The sequence below is a fragment of the Caretta caretta genome, chromosome 2, assembly GCF_965140235.1.
Source record: "Caretta caretta isolate rCarCar2 chromosome 2, rCarCar1.hap1, whole genome shotgun sequence".
In the NCBI taxonomy this organism is placed as follows: domain Eukaryota; kingdom Metazoa; phylum Chordata; order Testudines; family Cheloniidae; genus Caretta; species Caretta caretta.
In genome coordinates this window covers 13,573,905-13,579,904 of record NC_134207.1, presented here as the reverse complement: position 1 = coordinate 13,579,904, position 6,000 = coordinate 13,573,905, and positions in this window count along the sequence as shown.

Here is a 6,000-nt window from a genome sequence, read left to right as displayed (position 1 = left end):
TTTTGATACTTTTATATCCTTACTAACAAATAACAAAGACACTGTGTGTTGCCTCTGCCCAGCCAGATGGGTTTGTTAGTATAATGAGAAAAGAGAAAGGACAGAGTTTAAAAGCATTACTTGGTATGGTGGGAGTGTACTATACGAGCATACACTGGAAGGCAGCCTGGCCCCTCTCTCAAGCCAAGGTCAAGCAACCAGTTAGGAGGGGCAATAGGGAATGGGGGAGGGGAGCATAAAAAACACTAAAAGCCAAAGAAAGGCCTGGCCTTGGGAAGAACACAACCTCACTCCTTACCCCTCCCATGGGTTACAAAAAAGATGGCACCAAGATCCCAGACTCATAATCCTCCAAAACGGACCATGACCATAAGTTGTAAGCGGTGGGACCAGGGGCGTGCACTGCAGGTATATTTGAGCCTGCTAAGAAGGAGGAAGTGGGAATACAAAACGGGGACACGGGTTAAGGCTCTGCGGCGTTAGAGCTCAATAAACATTGCAATGCCTGTACTTCGGACTTCTGATTTCTGTCTGCGTGACAAGAACCAGAGGAGGAGTGAAGGGAAAGCCCCCTAACAGATGTCTTCACTCCCTGTTCTGTGACCCGCCCAGTAGCTCACACTTCTCTCTCATTCACAAATCAAGTTGAAAATAAAAGCACTTCATGAATATGAGGGCTGCTTAATGATGGCAACCAATTTGATCCCTCCAGCAATAGGTTGAACCCCTTTTTTCTACATGGAATATAAATAGCTGTCCCTCAACAAGAAAGTGGGTGTGTAGGGAGGAGCTACAAAAATCCAAGGTTCAATTAATTATGGAGGCCAAACAATACAAAAACAGGAAGGAGACTGAATTTACTAGGGTAAAAATGAGGGAGCCAGAACAGGGCACCTAGAAGCGAACCTCAGGCAATGCTCACCACTCCAAGAAAGAACACAGGGAGACTGTAGACATTGCCCAAAGGAACTCCGCCCAGATACATGAGTGCAAAAGTGCCAAAAAAACAGGCTGCAGAGAACCTGCCTTGTCTGATGTCCCATTCCTGGTCTGATGAATGGTTGTTTTGGCCAATACGAGGAGGAGGTCGATGAGGAGCTCTCTGGACATTGCAGGACCACAAATCAGATGTGAATGAATTAAAAGATGCAGGGAGCAGTGCAGCCAGCACCTCAACAAGAGGTTATAGAGGAGGGGCCTATTTAAGTCCACAACTGGTGCCAGAGTTCGAACTTGGGAGATTTTGGCTCCTGTGCTAAGCTCACCAGACCACATTCTCTTTCTTTCACAAATTTTAAGGAATTAAGCATGCAATTAAAATTAATTGTTGCTGATGAATTTCATTGCTGCTAAATGGTGCCAGGTTGGCAGACTGGGAAGTTTGCAAGCTTCCCCACCCATATGTCTCAAGGCAGATCCGAAGGCATTACTTCTACAGTGAAAGGTGGGTTCAGTCTACATGACATTCAGTCTTTGGCTTTTCTGGTGAGCCTGAATGCTGGAGTGTTAACAAAAGTCCTTTGGAAACACTGGGTGGGATTTTTGAAAGAGCACAGCATTGGCCTAATTCTGTTTCCATTGACAGTAAATTCTCATTTCCTTCTGAGGGAGTTTCTAAGCCAATATTTGTATTTCTGAAAATCCCACCTATAATGTTTGGCAGAGGAAACGTCTTCAAAATGTACATTCCCTGTAGACTTCCATCTGTGATGAGCTCATATCTAACCTACCGTGCTTGCTCTTAGCAGACATATGTTCGGTGATATAGTAATATATGAGCTCATGAAAAGCTCCTCCTGTAAAGATCTTTGACTCACTTGGGACATCAAAGCTAATTTGCCTTGTTGTCTCTGTCTCCATGCAATAGGCCTGTGTGTTCATTCTTTGCCAGTTTCTCCTAATGTGTCTGAATGGAAGATCAAATACATTCAAAGTGGTTATTTTCTAGGGTTATTAATGTTTTCCAAATGATTTCCTTGTGGATGACAAGCCTGCCAGAAGCACTCGTCACCTAGCACTTCATTCTGTTCCTGAAGTAGCAACACGCATGAGGTTGTTTTTGGTGAGCAGAGGAGGGTGAGCTCGTACAAAGGGCTGGTTCTCAATTAGGAACTTCTGAATTGCAATACAAAGGGACAGCTCCTCAGGTACTGCTAATCAGTATACTGCCATTAACATCCAGGGACCTCAGATGGTGCAAAGCAATGTAGTTCCACTCAAGTCAGTAGGCCAGACACTCAGGTAGCGCAAATCAACATAGTTCCATTACAATCCATCGACCAGATCCTTACCTGGTGCAAATCAATGTAGCTCCCCTGAAGTCAGTGGGCCAAACACTCAAGGGCTGCAAATCAGCATAGCTCCATTGAAGTCAATGGGTCAGATACTTGGCTGGGGCAAGCTGGTGTAGTTCCAGTTAAATCAATGGGCCAGATCCTCATGTGGTTCAAATTGACTTAGCTCCAATAAAGTAAATGGAGATATGTTGATTTATGCCAGCTCAGGATCTGGCTGATCTCTCTTAACCACATTTGTTCATGCAGGGCCATGTCCAGATTACACAGTAGTGACCCTACAGTGCACACCAAGGGCCAGAACCTTGGGCATGGAATGATTATGATGTTTCTTGCCCCCAAGACCTGTGTAACTAGCCCAGGGAGGATCATTCATTCAGCACCTACCACAATGAGGACCTGGTCCATGACTCGGGCTCCTAGGGTCTGAGGTAATACAAATAAATAATAATAATCATTCCAGACCAATCCTGCAAAAGCATGCAGGTGCGGCCAGGACTTGTGTTCCAGATGCTGTGCTTGCTGCCTGAGTAGCAGAAAAAGGGGGCACTTGGTTAGAGCAAAGGGAATGTGATCTCATTGCCCCTATTCCACAGTGATACTGGACTAGGTTCTCAGCCACTTTTGGCTACTAAAGGCCAGCGTAAATTAGAATGCTCAGAGTGCTTCTCTAATACAGCATGAGGGGGAAGGGAGAGAGAGTAGCACCAGGGCCAAGGGGCTTCATGCACCCCCTGATTTGAGCTCTGTGGACTTGTTGCCATTACTGGGGATTGAGCGATGTGCTGCAAAAGCAGTTTTAATGCATGACCATGTCACTTTATGTAGCCCCTCCATGGGGACTGTCCCTACCAGGAGCAAATGTAATCTGTGAAGAGGTCTGTTTAGCAGCCACCAAAAACACACGCAAGGATGGGATTTCCAGTGATACTCCTACTAGCTGGCACGGAGTGTAAATCCCAAGGGACTTAAGGTAAATAAAGCAAATCCCGGCAAAGAAATAACACCCCAGTAATAACAGTATAACAGACGAAGAGCCTTTATTATGAGCAGGAAACTAGGATCTGAGAAGGAAGGGTTCAGGTTAGCTTATAAGTAACAAACATTAATAAATAAGCCAATTCTCCGCTTCCTCACACTCTCAGACTCCAACCCCAGCTCCCTCCATGGTACCTTCTCACGGCAGTTAGCTTAGCCAGGGTCATGTGTCCTGGGAGATGGAGTTTTTCAGTGCTGTTGCAATGGCTGGCTTACTTCTTCTTCACCCTTGGGTGGGGAAGGATCCTCTGACTCCAACTCAGCTCACTGGTTCCTTGGTCTGGAATCCTCCTGGGGTCTTAGCTGGCTGTCGGTAGCCGGCGCCACGTCAAATCTATCTCTCTCTCTCTGGATGCTGGTCACTACAGTGCTGGAACTGCCTATTCCCTCTAGCCAGGCTCAGAACAATGCAAAAGCTCCCTTTGGAGGACAGGGGAATTTAGCAGGGTGTCCCTAAGCTGCACTGTTTCTCTCCCAGCTTTCAAACTCTTTTTTGTAAAGTCGGGCTGCCCCTTCCCCCGTTAATGCACTGGGAGCTGTTCAACCCTGGCTTTTCATTGGTCCAGTGGACTGCTCATCCAGTCCACCCATGCAGAAGCCTTCCTATTGGCCCCAGCAGTATTTTTAGTTTCTTCTGTCCCCACCCATGATTCCAAGCATGCTGGGAATGCGGTCAAAAGAATATGACAGTCATGTAGTCATAGGCCTTTTGATAGGGCCCCCTAGATGCTCAGACTGGAGCTCCAAACTCCATATGGGGGTTACATAGCTGTAGTTAAATTCTGTTCCCATAGATTCATTGACTTTTAAGGCCAGAAGGAACTGTCATGACCAATCCATAGATAGAAATAGAAAATTGAGAGTCACAATAAAGCACCTTCAATCCAGCCTAGCTATACTCCTGGCACTTTTCAATTATTACTTGTTCTGTAAAAAGGAAGTTTCTTGTGTACGCTAGCTAACTGTTAGTCACTGTTGCTGATAACTCCTTTCTGGATGTCTTAGGAAAATGTATTTTATTTTCTGTGATACATTTCATTTTATGGATTTTTTGAGGTCTTTCGTTGAAAACCTGACAAATGAACTTGTTTTGGTTTCCAAACAGCAAAAGACAAACATTTTGTCAGTTCAACTGAAAAAGGCCAACAAAAATGGAAATTGTATCACAAAAACTACTTTTTGTCACAGAACCATTTTTCTTTACAAAATAATAATCAGGAGATTAAAAAGTCGCCCAGTTCTACCCCATCTAATCAGTAGAATTTTAAGGCTGCAAAAAATCATATTAACCATTTTTTCATATTTCACAATGACCAGTGACACATCTGCAGTGCCTTAATGAAGCATTGAAGGTAAATTATATGTTACTGCAATTACTTTACGCATATATGCCATGAAAGCCTTGGTTTGTTCTGCTCTTGTAAACATCATAGTAAAGGCAGGTCTTCTAGCAGTTAAAGCAGGGCAGGAACCTGTGGGAAATTCTGCCACCCCTTGTCTATCTTAATCTATTTAAACTGTAAATTCTATGAGTCAGGGACCATTTCTTACTATGTATTTCTAGCACAATGTGGCCTTGAACTCAGTTGGAGCTTCTAGAGACTCCTGTAATAGAAATAACTACAACTAATAAATATAAAAGGAGTACTTGTGGCACCTTAGAGACTAACCAATTTATTTGAGCATGAGCTTTCGTGAGCTACAGCTCACTTCATCGGATGCATACTGTGGAAACTGCAGAAGACATTATATACACAGAGACCATGAAACAATACCTCCTCCCACCCCACTCTCCTGCTGGTAATAGCTTATCTAAAGTGATCATCAAGTTGGGCCATTTCCAGCACAAATCCAGGTTTTCTCACCCTCCGCCCCCCCCCCCCCTCCTACACACACACAAACTCACTCTCCTGCTGGTAATAGCCCATCCAAAGTGACCACTCTCTTTAAAATGTGTATGATAATCAAGGTGGGCCATTTCCAGCACAAATCCAGGTTTTATCACCCCCCTACCCCCCTCCAAAAACCACACACACAAACTCACTCTCCTGCTGGTAATAGCTTATCCAAAGTGACCACTCTCCTCACAATGTGTATGAAAATTAAGGTGGGCCATTTCCAGCACAAATACAGGTTTTCTCACCACCCCCCACCCCCTTTTTTCAAAAAAACACACACACAAAAACTCACTCTCCTGCTGGTAATAGCTTATCCAAAGCGACCACTCTCCCTACAATGTGCATGATAATCAAGGTGGGCCATTTCCAGCACAAATCCAGCTTTTCTCACCCCCCCACCCCCATAGACACACAAACTCACTCTCCTGCTGGTAATAGCTCATCCAAAGTGACCACTCTCCCTACAATGTGCATGATAATCAAGGTGGGCCATTTCCAGCACAAATCCAAGTTTAACCAGAACGTTGGGGCGGGAGGGGGGGAGGTAGAAAAAAACAAGGGGAAATAGGCTACCTTGCATAATGACTAAGCCACTCCCAGTCTCTATTTAAGCCTAAATTAATAGTATCCAATTTGCAAATGAATTCCAATTCAGCAGTTTCTCGCTGGAGTCTGGATTTGAAGTTTTTTTGTTGTAAGATAGCGACCTTCATGTCTGTGATAAAGAGAGTGGTCACTTTGGATGGGCTATTACCAGCAGGAGAGTGAGT